Source organism: Arachis hypogaea, chromosome 7 (assembly GCF_003086295.3).
Source record: "Arachis hypogaea cultivar Tifrunner chromosome 7, arahy.Tifrunner.gnm2.J5K5, whole genome shotgun sequence".
NCBI classification, from domain to species: Eukaryota; Viridiplantae; Streptophyta; class Magnoliopsida; order Fabales; family Fabaceae; genus Arachis; species Arachis hypogaea.
This window is the reverse complement of record NC_092042.1, coordinates 71417143-71435401: the sequence shown is the minus strand read 5'-3', so window position 1 is coordinate 71435401 and position 18259 is coordinate 71417143. Positions and strand designations below refer to the sequence as shown.

The window sequence follows — 18259 nt, the reverse complement described above, 5'->3', positions numbered from 1 at the left end:
ATTCTTGAACACACCTACTTTATGAGTCTTGGCCGTGACCCTAAGCACTTTATTTTCCAGTATTACCACCGGATACATAAATGCCACAGACATATAACTGGGTGAACTTTTTTAGATTGTGACTCAGCTTTGCTAAAGTCTCCAGTTAGAGGTGTCTAGAGTTCTTAAGCACACCCTTTTGCTTTGGATCACGACTTTAACCACTCAGTCTCAAGCTTTTCACTTGGACCTTCATGACACAAGCACATGGTTAGGGACAGCTTGATTTAGCCGCTTAGGCCAGGATTTTATTCCTTTGGGCCCTCCTATCCACTGATGCTCAAAGCCTTGGATCCCTTTTACCCTTGCCTTTTGGTTTAAAGGGCTATTGGCTTTTTCTGCTTGCTTTTTCTTTTTCTTTCTTTTTTTTCACCAATTTTTTTCGCAAGCTTTGTTATTCACTGCTTTTTCTTGCTTCAAGAATCAATTTCATGATTTTTCAAATCATCAATAACATTTCTCTTTCTTCATCATTCTTTCAAGAGCCAACAATTTTAACATTCATAAACTTCACTATAAAAAATATGCACTGTTCAAGCATTCATTCAGAAAACAAAAAGTATTGCCACCACATCAAAATAATTAAACATATTTCAAGATAAAATTTGAAATCCAAGTACTTATTATTCTTTTGTAATTAGGCACATTTTTCATTTAAGAAAGGTGAAGGATTCATGGAATTATCCATAGCTTTAAGACATAGACACTAGACACTAATGATCATGTAATGAAGACACAAATATAGATAACACATAAAGCATAAAAATCGAAAAATAGAAAAATAAGAACAAGAAAATCAAAGAACGGGTCCACCTTAGTGATGGCAGCTAGTTCTTCCTCTTGAAGGTCCAATGGAATGCTTGAGCTCCTCTATGTCTCTTCCTTGCCTTTGTTGCTCTTCCTTCATGGCTATTTGATCATCTCTAATTTCATGGAGAATAATGGAGTGCTCTTGGTGCTCCATCCTTAGTTGCTCCATATTGGAACTCAAATCTCCCAAGGAGGTGTTGAGTTGCTCCCAATAGTTGGAGGAAGATGCATCCCTTGAGGCATCTCAAGGATTTCTTGATGAGGGACTTCCTTATGCTCTTGTTGAGGTCCATGAGTGGGCTCTCTTTTTTGCTCTATCCTCTTTTTAGTGATGGGCTTGTCCTCTTCAATGAGGATGTCTTCCTCTATGAATATTCCAGCTAAACTGCAAAGGTGACAAATGAGATGAGGGAAGGCTAACCTTGCCAAAGTGGAAGGTTTGTCAGTAACCTTGTATAGTTCTAGAGGTATGATCTCATGAACTTCCACTTCCTCTCCAATCATGATACTATGGATCATGATAGCCCGATCCACAGTTACTTTGGATCGGTTGCTAGTAGGAATGATGGAGTGTTGGATGAATTCCAACCATCCTCTAGCCATGGGTTTAAGGTCATGCCTTCTCAATTGAACCGGCTTGCCTTTGGAGTCTCTTTTCCACTGAGCTCCTTCTACACATATTTCCATGAGGACTTGGTCCAAACATTGATCAAAGTTGACCCTTCTAGTGTAGGGGCGTTGATAAACCACTATTTTATGGTTTATCTTGTGCTCAATTGAGTGGATTTTATCAACTCTTTACCCACTTATTCATACTAATTGCATGTTTTACATTTCCCTTCCTAATTATGTGCTTTGATTGAAAACATGCTTCTTTGGACTTATATTTGCTTATTATTAATCCTCTCCTATTACCATTAGATGCCTTGATATGTGTGTTGAGTAGTTTCAGAGTTTCTAAGGCAGAATGACTTAAAGGATGAAAAAGGAAACATACCAAAGGGAAAGGAGAAAGCAAAACGGAGCTTTAAGGAAACTGGTATCCACGCGATCACATGGACGACGCGATCGCGTGCCAAGCACGAATCAGCAGCGACGCGGCCGCATGACTGACGCGACCGCGCGCCTCTAGCAGAACGCACATGACGCGGTCGCATGACTGACGTGACCGCGTGGCAAGGAAAAGCTCCGAATGACGCGACCGCGTGACCCACGCGGACGCGTGACAGAGGCCACGCACCAGAAAATTACAGAACACGCCCCAGCGAGTTCTAAAGCCCTTTTTGGCCCAAATCCAAGTCTAGAAGGCATAGATCAGAGGTTATGAAGTGGGGGAATGCATCCATTCAATGGAGCTGGCATAATTCTACTTTTCCATGATTTAGATTTAGTCTAGAGAGAGATTCTCTCTCTCTCTTTTTAGGATTTAGGATTTCTTCTTGTTTTAAGAGTAACTCTGGATCCAGGTTTTAATGTTCTTCTATTTTAGTTCCATAATTATTTATTCCGGCAATTGAATTGATCATTTACTTTTATAATTTAATTTATGAATTATTCCATGTTTCAGATTATTATTTGAATTAATGATATTGAGGTATTTTCAGTTTATTATTGCTCTTGTTAATTTATGATTATCATTGTTTACGAATTGAAGATATTTTATTCCAGCAATTTTACTTTTTCCCCTTTTGGTTCTGATTAAGAATTTAGTAACTCAACAGTTATTAAACTCAACATAATTAATAATCGTTATCTTGCTAATTGAGCTAAACCTAAATAATCCCAATCTTTTCTTAGAAAATAATTAGGATTCAAAGGTCAATTTAATTAGTCCCTTGACTTTCCTTTACCCTGGCGAAGGTTGACCAAGTGGAGTTTAGATTCAACTTTTATTATAGTTGAGAGAGATAACTAAGTTAGACCTCTAAATTCCCTTATCTTGCCAAAAGTTGTTTTACAATTATTATTTATTTTTAATTGCCATTTAATTCACTCATCATTTAAATTACTTGCTTCTCACCTTCTAAACCCCGATTACAACCTTTATAACCAATAATAAGAACATACTTCCTCGCAGTTCCTTGAGAAGACGACCCGAGGTTTGAATACTCGGTTAACAATTTTTAAAGGGGTTTGTTACTTGTGACACCCAAAACGTTTGTATGAAAGGACTTTTGAAGGTTTAGAAACTATACCTGCAACGAGGATTTATCCACAAATTTCTAGACCACGCAAAAGTCACTCTCATCAAAATGGCGCCGTTGCCGGGGAACTGCTAACGTGTGCCTTATTATTGGTTATTGTAAATATTTTTCTTTTGCTTGTTTATTTATTTTTGTTTTTTCCTTTTTATCTTTATTTGCTACTATGAACTCTCACCCCTCTCGCTTTGAGTTTGGCTCTGATATTGTTAAAGGAAATAGAAGTTACAGCAGGAATGTGTCAAGGTCAGACCAATCAAGGATGGATGGAACCAAGAGGATCTAATCAACCCTTTTGGCAGCAACACCCTCCGAGATATCCTGGACAAAGACCATTCTACCGCGCATACCCAGCTGAAAGACATAGTGGACAACCTTATAACTACCAACAAGCCCCACCCCGTGCATATGAACCGTCCTTTCAACATAACCTCGAACCATCACACTCACAAGCTTCTCGTCACCATTCGCCATCATATGATCCTTCCTTACCCCAATACCAATCCAATCGTTCCCAATCATCACCACTTCCCTATGTATCATGTCTAAGTCCAGCAAACCGCAAAGCAGAGGATCGCCTAAAAGAAACAATAACTAAATTTCAAACAACCATTCAACAAATGGAGTACGCACTAATACAATGGGCCACTAAACGCTCAAATATACAAGGATCAACCACAGCTCCATGTGGACAACCCGATGAAGAGTGTAGCACGAAAGAAATACTAGAGACTCCAGTGGACAAGGCAGAGAATGAATTTGTACTAGAACAATTAGAAGAGGCTGTCTTTGTTCAAGAAGAAGAGTTGGTTGAAGATCTAGGCGATGCTGAACTTCCTTGGGAATCCAGGATTGAGGAAAACTCCATCCAGGATGCTACAGTTGATGCTAAGGAAGATATTGTACAATCTCCAAGGCAAGTCGTTTATGAGGAATCAGACGGAATAATCCAAGAAGCAAATTCCCTTGATGGTGATATTCACAAGTCTAGCTCTCTTGGTGATGAACTTACGTCCGCAAGTGAATTCTCTTAGATCGAAGAATCTTCCCCAAGTGAATATGAAGATGATGCGGAGGTAGATTTCTCTCAACCTCCAATCTATGACTTCAGTGATGAGGAAGACACGGAAGACTTTGACCAGGACACAGATATAATTGAAGATCTTTGCAAAGAAGTGGAGGAATTCACAGAAGAGCATAAGGGAGTAGAACTTACAGAACCACCAGAAACACCTATCCCAAGGCCACTACCACCTAATACAAGCTTCAAGTGGGTACAATCCTTAACTTATGACTTTACTTATTCACTTGAATATGGTTTACTCGAAACAGATGGCCAGCTTAGAGCTCTCTGCGGCTTTAAGAGTAAAAGGGAAATGGCTCGTACTCAGAGTTGGTGCACAAGGTTCAATAAAGTTCCACGCTTCACCTCGAAGTACACGGATTGGTATCATGCTCAATTGCATGGATCACGGAGAACGTTTGGTCACCACGGTGAGATTCTACTTTTTAACTCGCCCGAATGGAAACTTACAAATCAAAATGGAGGCGGATTTAAAAGCAATGCTTGGAATCCTGGAGTTTATTCTGACATTTATCACCCCGGGAACCTAAAAATCTGTTTGAAGCTGTTCAGAAGCTTCACATGCCTAGTTTGGGACCCCGGAGGCTATTGGCATTCCAAGCACTGGTGAAGATTTTTGGACGAATTTAAACATAAGCCACCCTAACCGGAAGCTCCTCCAATGTCCAACTTAAGGACTCTAACTAAAAGTGCTAGGTGGGAGACAACCCACCATGGTATGGTCGTTTCTTTTTCAGTTTATTTCATCATTATTTGTTTTTATTTTTATTTCCTTTTCATTTTACTTTAGTAAACCTGGAATCATGCATAGCACTCATATTCATCACTGCATTCTGCATTGTTCATGCATATATAAAAAAAAATTTTCGCTACGCGACGCGATCGCATCAGCGACGCGTCCGCGTCGCTTGGAGAGAAAGGAAAATTAAAAAGTGAACAGAGAGCCACGCAGGAGCGTGGCTGGAGGTGTGCTAATGGCATATATCGACCCACACGACCGCATCGCTGACGCGTCCACGTCGAATGGGAAGTATGGCCTCCCACGCGACCGCGTGCCCCACGCGGCCGCATACCCTGCATTTTCGACGCAAAAGGGTGCACAATGCCATATTGTGTGAGAGTGGTGCTGGATTGGTGCTGGAAGCACAATCCTTGTCACGCGACCGCGTTGTCGATGCGGCCGCGTCAATTATTTTCTGACGCACACTCACGTGATCGCGTGCCTTACGCGATCGCGTCACCCCAATTTTGGCAAATAAATTAATTTGAACAGAGAGTTGTGCTGGCGTGAGGCTGCACTCGCGCCAGCAGCACAACACGGGTCACGCGACCGCGTGACTGACGCGATCGCGTGCCCATACCTGACGCGTACCCACGCGAACGCGTGCCTTCCGCGGCCGCGTCGCATGCGCCGCACAGCTCACCCTAAAACTGCCACATATCTTATCTTTCTCTCCTCCAAATCCTAATTTTTTCTTCTCCTTTCTTATTTACTTCCTATTCCCTTCTTTCCCTTCTCATTCTTCTTTTTTTTTATTTTATTTTGATTTATTTGCATATCTCATTCATTGCATTTTAAATTTGTGCATTTTTTTATTTTCTTTTCTGAATTTTTTTCTTTTATTTTTCCATTGGTGTTAAATATCCCTTCTTATTCAACTGTTACATCTTTTCTTGAATTTATTTTGGTAACTTGTTTTACACTGTTGGGCAATACTATTTAAGTCAATGTTAATCTTTTATGTTATTTGTATTAATTTTGCATTGACATGAATTTATATTGTCTTACACTCTCCTCCCCTATGTTACAAATTTTATACCACTGGTATGCCATGGCTTCTATCATTTTCTCACGTACATGTTGAAGCTTCCATGTAAATGAGACCATTATCATTTGGCATTACTCAACCCATATTTCATTTACTTTCTATCTTTATTTTTGGGTTACTTTTCTTTCCTTTTTCTTTCAGGATGGCCACCCGGAAGGGAAGCGAAAGTCGTTTACATGGGGAGACAGACAAGTCCATCTGCAAAATCTTGAAGAAAAGCTTCAGTTGGAACAACCCGTCCACCTGCACATCTCAGCATGCACCGAGGACGGTGCAATCTTTAAGTGTGGGGAGGTCGATACCGATCTCCGTGGGTTAGTACTTTCTTTTCAACACCAATAATCTTATTTTCTTTATTTGTTCATTGTTGCATCTGCATATTTGATTGCATATTTATTTGATGATTTTGTGCATTTAGTTACTACTTGGTTAAAATAATAAATTTCTTTTAAGATCCTATTTTTTTTGAAAAATTTCACTAATTTAAATTGAAAATTTTTATGTTAAAAATTTGTTTGAAGTTGTAATTGGAATATGAATTATAGCTAAAGAACACACAACCTGTGAGACTTTGAGCTTATTTACATGGTTACATTATTTAACCATAATTATTTTATTCTTGTGTGTTTCCTTCTCTAGAATTGTAATCTTTGCTTTGTTCCATTCTGTATGTCCATATTTAATATATCTACATGCTTGCATATGATTGAGGCCATTGTTTGATTCTAACTCACTTATCCCAAAATTAGCCTACCTTTTACATCACCCTTGTCAGCCCCCTTGAGCTTTTAAATCTTCTCTTGTTTTATAACCACATTACTAGCCTTAAGCAGAAAAACAAAATAAAAATCCAAAGTTGAATCCTTGGTTAGCTTAAGATAGAAATTGTGTAATTGTTTAAGTGTGGGGAACCTTATGGGAACATGGATGATAAAAACAAAGGTAGAAAATTAAAAAAGAATAAAGACATTTCAAAATAAAAATTTTGGGAAACATGCTCATCAAAATAATTGAATTACCATGTGCATCAAAAAAAAAATATTAAGTAATTGATAAGGGGATACAAAAAAAAATAATATTACCCCAAATGCAAAATAAAAAAGAATCATTGCACATGGGACAAAAAAAAATTCAAAAATAACTTTGATACATGAGAATGTAATACAAAAGTGGGAAAATTATGGGAAGCTAAGTATAATATTAAAATTTTTATAGAGTATGTATATGTTAGGTGGGATCTTAGACTACTCAAGGATTCACTTCACTAGCTCACTTAGCCTTGTATATACCCTCACCCTTACCTTGGCCCCATTACAACCTTGAAAAGACCTCATGATGTTTGCATTGATGCATTAAATATTGTTGATTGGTTAGATGAAGAACAAAGTGTTAGAAAGCATGACTAGGGAAGAGTAGAGTGATTGACCCTAGACACTTGAGAGATTAGAAGTGCATATACATTTCCTGTGAGGGTTCAATGCTTGATTCTATGTTCCCTGCTTTCATGAGCTATCTTCTTACAAGTTTACTTATCTTTTATTTTGTAATTTGAATAAGTGGAATTTGGTTTATATTTATTCTTGGAGAATTTATTTACTTTTAAACCAAGTAGGTAGAAACATTTTGCATGTAGTTGCATTCATATACATAGGTTGCATTTCATAACATTTCACCTTTCCTCTTCATCTTTATAGCTTCTCTTGAGCTTAGAATGAGGACATGCCAATGTTTAAGTGTGGGGAGGTTGATAAACCACTATTTTATGGTTTATCTTGTGCTCAATTGAGTGGATTTTATCAACTCTTTACCCACTTATTCATACTAATTGCATGTTTTACATTTCCCTTCCTAATTATGTGCTTTGATTGAAAACATGCTTCTTTGGACTTATATTTTCTTATTATTAATCCTCTCCTATTACCATTAGATGCCTTGATATGTGTGTTGAGTAGTTTCAGAGTTTCTAAGGCAGAATGACTTAAAGGATGAAAAAGGAAACATACCAAAGGGAAAGGAGAAAGCAAAACGGAGCTTTAAGGAAACTGGTATCCACGCGATCGCATGGACGACGAGATCGCGTGCCAAGCACGAATCAGTAGCGACGCGGCCGCATGACTGACGCGACCGCGCGCCTCTAGCAGAACGCACATGACGCGGTCGCATGACTGACGCGACCGCATGACAAGGAAAAGCTCCGAATGACGCGACCGCGTAACCCACGCGGACGCTTGACAGAGGCCACGCACCAGAAAATTACAGAACACGCCCCAGCGAGTTCTAAAGCCCTTTTTGGCCCAAATCCAAGTCTAGAAGGCATAGACCAGAGGTTATGAAGTGGGGGAATGCATCCATTCAATGGAGCTGGCATAATTCTACTTTTCCATGATTTAGATTTAGTCTAGAGAGAGATTCTCTCTCTCTCTTTTTAGGATTTAGGATTTCTTCTTGTTTTAAGAGTAACTCTGGATCCAGGTTTTAATGTTCTTCTATTTTAGTTCCATAATTATTTATTCCGGCAATTGAATTGATCATTTACTTTTATAATTTAATTAATGAATTATTCCATGTTCCAGATTATTATTTGAATTAATGATATTGAGGTATTTTCAGTTTATTATTGCTCTTGTTAATTTATGATTATTATTTTTTACGAATTGAAGATATTTTATTCCAGCAATTTTACTTTTTTCCCTTTTGGTTCTGATTAAGAATTTAGTAACTCAACAGTTATTAAACTCAACGTAATTAATAATCGTTATCTTGCTAATTGAGCTGAACCTAAATAATCCCAACCTTTTCTTAGAAAATAATTAGGATTCAAAGGTCAATTTAATTAGTCCCTTGACTTTCCTTTACCCTGGCGAAGGTTGACCAAGTGGAGTTTAGATTCAACTTTTATTATAGTTGAGAGAGATAACTAAGTTAGACCTCTAAATTCCCTTATCTTGCCAAAAGTTGTTTTACAATTATTATTTATTTTTAATTGCCATTTAATTCACTCATCATTTAAATTACTTGCTTCTCACCTTCTAAACCCCGATTACAACCTTTATAACCAATAATAAGAACATACTTCCTCGCAGTTCCTTGAGAAGACGACCCGAGGTTTGAATACTCGGTTAATAATTTCTAAAGGGGTTTGTTACTTGTGACACCCAAAACGTTTGTATGAAAGGACTTTTGAAGGTTTAGAAACTATGCTTGCAACGAGGATTTATCCGCAAATTTTTAGACCACGCAAAAGTCACTCTCATCAGGCGTGCATCTCCTTACATCATTGGCAAGTTGAATGCCAATCTTACATTTTCCGGACTGAAATCTAAGTATTTTCCCCGAACCATGGTAAGCCAATTCTTTGGGTTTGGGTTCACACTTTGATCATGGTTCTTTGGTGATCCATGCATTAACATAGAACTCTTGAACCATTAAGATTCTGACTTGTTGAATGGGGTTGGTGAGAACTTCCCAACCACTTCTTCGGATCTCATGTCGGATCTCCGGATACTCATTCCTTTTGAGCATGAAAGGGACCTCAGGGATCACCTTCTTCTTGGCCACAACTTCATAGAAGTGGTCTTGATGGACCTTTGAGATGAATCTTTCCATCTCCCATGACTCGGAGGTGGAAGCTTTTGCCTTCCCTTTCCTCTTTCTAGAGGTTTCTCCGGCCTTAGGTTCTATAAATGGTTATGGAAAAACAAAAAGCAATGCTTTTTCCACACCAAACTTAAAATGTTTGCTCATCCTGGAGCAAAAGAAGAAAGAAGGGACGGAGAAGAAGAAGAAATGGAGGAGATGGAAGGTGAAGAAAGGTTCAGCCATGGAAGGAAAAAGTGTGTATGAGGTGTGAAAATGAAGGAGTGATGAGGGGTTTATATAGGAGTGGAAGAGAGGGGTGGCCGTGTGTGAGGGTTGGGTTTGGGAGGGAAAGTTTATGAATTTTGAATGGTGGGGTAGGTGGGGTGTTTGGGGAAGGGTGGTATGGGGAGGTGTGAAGAAGAGAGAGAGTGAGTTGAGGTAGGTGGAGATCTTGTGGGGTCCACAGATCCTGAGGTGTCAAGGATTTCTCATCCCTGCATCATTTTGGCCTGTAAACGCCCTCCTAGTGCCAATCCTAGCGTTAAACGCCAGGTTGCTGCCCATTTCTGGCGTTTAATGCCAGCTTTTCTTCCTTTTCTGGCGTTGAACGCCAATTTGGTGCCCTTTTCTGGCGTTTAAACGCCCAGAATGGTGTCATACTGGGCATTTAACGCTTATTCTGCTACCTCCTCCTCCAGGGTGTGCTGTTTTTAATGCTGTTTTTGATTTTGCTTTGATCTTTGTAGTTGTTTTTGTGACTCCACATGATCATCAATCTAAGGAAAACATAAAATAACAATGGAAAAATGGAAATTTAACATATAAAAATTGGGTTGCCTCCCAATAAGCGCTTCTTTAATGTCAATAGCTTGACATGAGCTCTTATGGAGCCTCACAAATACTCAGAGCATGGTTGTGGCCTCCCAATACCAAACTTAGAGTTTGAATGTGGGGGCTCTGTTTGACTCTGTATTGAGAGAAGCTTTTCATGCTTCTTCTCCATGTGTACAGAAAGAGATCCTTGAGCCTTAAACACAAGGTAGTCCTCATTCACTTGAAGGACCAACTCTCCTCTGTCAACATCAATCACGGCTTTTGTTGTGGCTAGGAAGGGTCTGCCAAGGATGATGGATTCATTCTCATCCTTCCCAATGTCTAGGATTATGAAGTCAGCAGGGATGTAAAGGCCTTCAACCTTTACCAAGACATCCTCTACAAGTCCATAAGCCTGTTTCTTTGATTTGTCTGCAATCTCCAGTGAGATTCTTACAGCTTGTATCTCAAAGATTTCCAGTTTCTCCATTACAAAGAGTGGCATGAGATTTATGCCTGACCCCAGGTCACACAGAGCCTTCTCAAAGGTCATGGTGCCTATGGTACATGGTATTAAGAACCTTCCGGGATCCTCTTTCTTTTAAGGTATCTTCACCTGAGCCAATGCACTTAGTTCATTAATGAGCAAGGGGGATTCATCCTCCCAAGTCTCATTACCAAATAACTTGGCATTCAACTTCATGATTGCTCCAAGGTACTTAGAAACTTGCTCTTCAGTAATGTATTCATCCTCTTCAAAGGAAGAATACTCATCAGAGCTCATGAATGGCAAAAGTAGGTTCAATAGAATCCCTATAGTCTCTGTATGAGCCTCAGATTCCTTTAGTTCCTCAGGAGGGAACTCCTTTTTGTTCAGAGGACATCCCATGAGGTTTTTCTCACTGGGAATCACATCCTCCTCACTCTATCCAGGTTCGGCCATGTTGGTCATGGTTATGGCCTTGCACTTTCTCTTTGGATTCTCTTCTGTATTGCTTGGGAGAGTACTAGGAGGAGTTTCAGTGACTCTTTTACTCCGCTGACCTACTTGTACCTCCAAATTTCTTATAGAGGACCTTGTTTCATTCATGAAACTGAGAGTGGTCTTAGATAGATCAGAGGCTATGTTTGCTAAGCTAGAGAGGCTCTGCTCAGAATTCTGTGTCTGTTGCTGAGAAGATGATGGGAAAGGTTTGGTATTGCCAAACCTGTTTCTCCCACTATTATTGTTATTGAAGCCTTGTTGAGGCTTCTATTGATCCTTCCATGAGAAATTTGGGTGATTCCTCCATGAAGAATTGTAGGTGTTTCCATAGGGTTCTCCCATGTAATTCACCTCTTCCATTGCAGGATTCTCAGGGTCATAAGTGGTGCACGAAATTGTGATCATCAACAATGGTGCCAAAGACTTGGAGCTCTCAAATGTGATCACACTTTGTCGCAACTTCGCACAACTAACCAGCAAGTGCACTGGGTCATCCAAGTAATACCTTACGTGAGTAAGGGTCGATCCCACGGAGATTGTTGGTATGAAGCAAGCTATGGTCATCTTGTAAATCTCAGTTAGGCGGATTCAAATGGTTATGGAGTTTGATAATTTAAAATATAAATAAAATGTAAAATAAAGATAGAGATACTTATGTAAATCATTGGTGGGAATTTCAGATAAGTGTATGGAGATGCTTTATCCCTTTTGAATCTCTATTTTCCTACTGCTTTCATCATCATTCTTACTCTTTTCCATGGAAAGCTGTATGTAGGGCGTTACTATTGTCAATGGCTACTTCCCATCCTCTCAGTAAAAATGGTCTAAATGCTCTGTCACAGCACGGCTAATTATGTGTCGGTTCTCGATCATGTTGGAATAAAATCCATTGATCCTTTTACGTCTGTCACTACGCCCAACACTCGCGAGTTTGAAGCTCGTCATAGTCATTCAATCCCTAAATCCTACTCGGAATACCACAGACAAGGTTTAGACTTTCTGGATTCTCAAGAATGGCCGCCAATAATTCTAGCTTATACCACGAAGATTCTGATTAAGGAATCCAAGAGATATGCGCTCGATCTAAAGTAGAATGGGAGTGGTTGTCAGGCACGCATTCATAGGTGAGAATGATGATGATTGTCATGGATCATCACATCCATCAGGTTGAAGTGCAGCGAATATCTTAGAATAGGAATAAGCTTGAATTGAATAGAAGAACAATAGTAATTGCATTAATTCTTGAGTACAGCAGATCTCCACACCTTAATCTATGGTGTGTAGAAACTCCACCGTTGAAAATACATAAGAACAAGGTCTAGGCATGGCCGAATGGCCAGCCTCCCCTAAATGACATATGAATTCTAAAATAGGGAAAAAGACCCGGTCAAAAGACCCCTAGTACAATGGTAAAAAGTTCTATTTATACTAAACTTAGCTACTAGGATTTACAGAAATAAGTCTAAGTGCAGAAATCCACTTTCGGGGCCCACTTTGGTGTGTGCTTGGGCTGAGCTTGAGCTTTACACGTGCAGAAGCTTCTCTTAGGGTTACACGCCAAGTTGTAACGTCTGTTTGGCGTTTACCTATGGTTTGTGACGTGTTTCTGGCGTTTTACTCTAGAATGCAACATGGAACTGGCGTTGAACGCCAGTTTGCGTCATCTAAACTCGAATAAAGTATAGACTATCATATATTTCTAGAAAGCCCTGGATATCTACTTTCCATCGCAGTTGAGAGCGCGCCACTTGGAGTTTTGTAGCTCCAGAAAATCCATTTTGAGTGCAGGAAGGTCAGAATCCAACAGCATCAGCAGTCCTTTATCAGCCTCCTATCATATTTTTGCTCAGGTCCCTCAATTTCAGCCAGAAAATACCTGAAATCACAGAAAAACACACAAACTCATAGTAAAGTCTAGAAATGTGAATTTTGCATAAAAACTAATAAAAACATCACTAAAAGTAGCTAGATCCTACTAAAAACTACCTAAAAACAATGCCAAAAAGCATATAAATTATCCGCTCATCACAACACCAAACTTAAATTATTTCTTGTCCCCAAGCAACTGAAAATCAAATTGGATAAAAAGAAGAGAATATACTATAAATCTCAAAATATCAATAAATATTAGTTCTAATTAGATGAGCGGGACTTGTAGCTTTTTGCTTCTGAACAGTTTTGGCATCTCAAGCTTTTCACTTGGACCTGCATGCCACAAGCATATGGTTAGGGACAGCTTGATTTAGCCGCTTAGGCCTGGATTTTATTTGATTGGGCCCTCCTATCCATTGATGCTCAAAGCCTTTGATCCTTTTTACCTTGCCTTTTGGTTTTAAGGGCTATTGGCTTTTTCTGCTTGATTTTTCTTTTTCTTTTATATTTTTTTTGCCACTTTTTTTTTCGCAAACTTTGTTCTTCACTACTTTTTCTTGCTTCAAGAATCAATTTTTTTATTTTTCAGATCATCAATAACATTTCTCTTTTTCATCATTCTTTCAAGAGCCAACAATTTTAACATTCATAAACAACAAGATAAAAAATATGCACTGTTTAAGCATTCATTCAGAAAACAAAAAGTATTGTCACTACATCAATATAATTAAACTAATTTCAAGGATGAATTCGAAACTCATGTACTTCTTGTTTTTTGAATTAAAAACATTTTTCATTTAAGAAAGGTAAAGGATTCATGGAATTATTCATAGCCTTAAGACATAGACACTAGACACTAATGATCATGTAATAAAGACACAAACATAGACAAACATGAAGCTTAAAAACCGAAAAATAGAGAGATAAGAACAAGGAAGTTAAGGAATGAGTCCACCTTAGTGATGGTGGCGCCTTCTCCTTAAAGGACCAATGGTGTTCTTGAGCTCCTCTATGTCTCTTCCTTGCCTTTGTTGCTCCTCCCTCATAGCTCTTTGATTTTCTCTAATCTCATTGAGAATGATGGAGTGCTCTTGGTGTTCCACCCTTAATTGGTTCATGTCATGACTCAATCCTTCTAGAGAAGTGTTGAGTTGTTCCCAATAGTTGTTTGGAGGAAAATGCATCCCTTGAGGCATCTCAGGGATTTCTTGATGATGAGCTTCCTCATGCGTCTCTTGAGATCCATGAATGGGCTCTCTTGTTTGCTCAATCCTCTTCTTAGTGATGGGCTTGTCCACTTCAATGAGGATGTCTTATTTTATGACAACTCTAGTTAAGTAGCATATATGGCAAATGAGATGAAGAAAAGCTAGCCTTGCCAAGGTGGATGGCTTTTCGGCTATTTTGTAGAGTTCTAGAGGGATGACTTCATGAACTTCTACTTCCTCTCCAATCATGATGCTATGGATCATGATGGCCCGATCCACAGTTACTTCGGATTGGTTGCTAGTGGGGATGATGGAACGTTGGATGAATTCCACCCATCCTCTAGCCACATGCTTAAGGTCCAATCTTCTCAATTGAACCGGCTTGCCTTTTGAGTCTCTTTTCCATTGAGCTCCTTCCACACATATGTCCATGAGGACTTGGTCCAACCTTTGATCAAAGTAGACCCTTCTAGTGTAGAGGCGTGCATTTTCTTGCATCATAGGCAAGTTGAATGCCAACCTTACGTTCTTCGAACTGAAATCTAAGCATTTTCCCTGAACCATTGTAAGCCAATTCTTTGGGTTTAGGTTCATGCTTTGATCATGGTTCCTAGTGATCCATGCGTTTGCATGGAACTCTTGAACCATTAAGATTCTGACTTGTTGAATGGGGTTGGTAAGAACTTCCCAACCTCTTCTTTGGATCTCATGTCGGATCTCCAGATACTCATTTTTCTTGAGCATGAAAGGGACCTCGGGGATCACCTTCTTCTTGGCCACAACTTCATAGAAGTGGTCTTGATGGGCTTTTGAGATGAATCTCTCTATCTCCTATGACTTAGGGGTGAAAGCAATTGTCTTCCCTTTCCTCTTTCTTGAGGTTTCTCTGGCCTTAAGTGCCATCAATAGTTATGGAAAAACAAAAAAAGCTATGCTTTTACCACACCAAACTTAGAATGTTGCTCGTCCTCGAGCAAAAGAAGAAAGAATAGATGAAGAAGAAGAAGAGATGGAGGAGAGGGAAAAAGATGTGTATTCGGCCAAGGGGAGAAGAGAGGGTTGTGTTGTGTGAAAATGAAGAAGGATGGAGGGGTTTATATAGTGGAGGGAGAGGGGTGTATAGTTTGGTCATATAGGGTGGGTTTGGGTGGGAAAGAGATTTTGGATTTGAAGGTAGGTGGGGTTTATGGGGAAGAGTGGATGGATGTGAGTGGTGAAGAGGTGATGGGGAAGAGTGATAGAGGTGATTGGTGAATGATGTTTGGGGAAGAGTGTTATGAAAAGGTGTGAGAGAGAGGGAGAAGGTAGGTGGGGATCCTGTGGGGTCCACAGATCCTGAGGTGATCCTGTGGGGTCTATAGATCCTGAGGTGATCCTGTGGGGTACACAGATCCTGAGGTGTAGAGGATTAATCATCCCTGCACCATTTATGCATGTAAAATGCCCTCTGCATGCAATCCTGGCATTTAACGCCAGGCTGATGCTTGTTTCTGGCGTTGAACGCCACTTTGCTGCTTGTTTCTGGCGTTTAACGCCAGCTTTCCTTAGGGTGCAATTCTGGCGTTTAAACACCAGATTACTGCTTGTTTCTGGCGTTCAACGCCAGCTTCATGCTCTGTTCTGGCATTAAACGCCAGTAAGCTCTTCCTCCAAGGTATGCTTTTTCTTCTGCTATTTTTGATTCTGTTTTAATTTTTGCAATTGTTTTGTGACTCCACATGATCATAAACCTAATAAAACATAAAAGAACAATAGAAATATAGATAAATAAAAATTGGGTTACCTCCCAATAATTGCTTCTTTAATGTCAATAGCTTGACAGTGAGCTCTCATGGAGCTTCACGGATGTTCAGAGCATTGTTGGGACCTCCCAACACCAAACTTAGAGTTTGAATGTGGGGGTTCAACACCAAACTTAGAGTTTGGTTGTGGCCTCCTAACACCAAACTTAGAGTTTGATTGTGGGGGCTTTGTTTGACTCTGTATTGAGAGAAGCTTATCGTGCCTCTTTTCCATGGTTACAGAGGAAGATCCTTGAGCTTTAAACACAAGGTAGTTCCCATTCAATTAGAGGACTAGCTCTCCTCTATCAACATCAATCACAGCTCCTGTTATGGCTAGGAAGGGTCTTCCAAGGATGATGCATTCATCCTCATTCTTCCCAGTTTCTAGGATTATGAAATCAGCAGGGATGAAAAAGGCCTTTAACCTTCACTAACACGTCCTCTACCAATTCATAAGCTTGTTTTATTGACTTGTCTGCCATCTCTAATGAGATTCTTGCAGCTTGTACCTCAAAGATCCCCAGTTTCTCCATTACAGAGAGTGGTATAAGATTTATACCTGACTCCAGGTCACACAGAGCCTTCTCAAAGGTCATGGTGCCTATGGTACAGGGTATTAAGAATTTACCAGGATCTTGTTTCTTTTGAGGTAGAGTTTGCTGAACCCATGTATTTAGTTCACTAATGAGCAAGGGAGGTTCATCTACCCAAGTCTAATTTCCAAACAACTTGGCATTCAGCTTCATGATGGCTCCTAGATATTGAGCAACTTGCTCTTTAGTTACATCTTCATCCTCTTCAGAGGAAGAATAGTTCTCAGAGCTCATGAATGGCAGAAGGAAGTTTAATGGAATCTCTATGGTCTCTATACGAGCCTCAGATTCCTTTAGGTCCTCAATAGGGAACTTCTTTCTGTCTGGAGGACGTCCCATGAGGTCTTCCTGATTGGGATTCACGTCCTCCCCTTCCTCTTTGAATTCGGCCATTTTGATTATATCAATGGCCTTGCACTCTCTTTTTGGATTCTCTTATGTATTGCTTGGGAGAGTACTAGGAGGAGTTTCAGTGATTTTCTTACTCAGCTGACCCACTTGTGCCTCCAAATTTCTAATGGAGGACCTTGTTTCATTCATGAAACTTAGAGTGACCTTAGATAGATCAGAGACTATGTTTGCTAAGCTAGAGGGACTCTGCTCAGAATTCTCTGTCTGTTGCTGAGAAGATGATGGAAAAGGCTTGCTATTGCTAAAACTGTTTCTTCCACCATTATTAAAGCCTTGTTGAGGCTTTTGTTGATCCTTCCATGAGAAATTTGGATGATTCTCCATGAGGAATTATAGGTGTTTCCATAGGCTTCACCCATGTAATTCACCTCTGCCATTGCAGGGTTCTCAGGATCATAAGCTTCTTCTTCAGAAGATGCTTCTTTAGTACTGTTGGATGCATTTTGCCATCCATTCACTCTGAAAAATCATGTTGACTTGCTGAGTTAACTTTTTGTTTTGAGCCAATATGGTATTCAGAGCATCAATTTCAAGAACTCCCCTTTTTTGAGGCGTCCTATTACTCATAGGATTCCTCTTAGAGGTGTACATGAATTGGTTATTTACAACCATGTCAATAAGTTCTTGAGCTTCTGCAGGCATTTTCTTTAAGTGAATGGATCCACCTGCAAAATGGTCCAATGACATCTTAGAAAGCTCAGATAGACCATCATAGAATATATCTAAAATGGTCCACTCTGAAAGCATGCCAGAAGGACACTTTTTGGTCAACTGCTTGTATCTTTCCCAAGCTTCATAGAGGGATTCACCATCTTTTTGCTTCAAGGTCTGAACATCCACTCTAAGCTTGCTCAGCTTTTGAGGAGGAAAGAACTTGGCCAAGAAGGCCGTGACCAGCTTATCCCAAAAGTCCAGGCTATCTTTAGGTTGTGAGTCCAACCATATTCTAGCTCTGTCTCTCATAGCAAAAGGAAAAAGCATAAGCCTGTAGACTTCAGGATCTACTCCATCAGTCTTAACAGTATCACAGATTTGCAAGAACTCAGTTAAA

General features: G+C 39.7%; 1 non-coding gene across 1 annotated transcript; it reads left to right on the top strand.

Moving 5' to 3' along the window:
• Window positions 1-17953: 17953 nt before the first annotated feature.
• Window positions 17954-18057, top strand: LOC112704411 (small nucleolar RNA R71). The gene has a single exon (XR_003155037.1). It is a non-coding gene; the product is annotated as a small nucleolar RNA R71 (small nucleolar RNA).
• The last annotated feature ends 202 nt before the right edge of the window (window positions 18058-18259 follow it).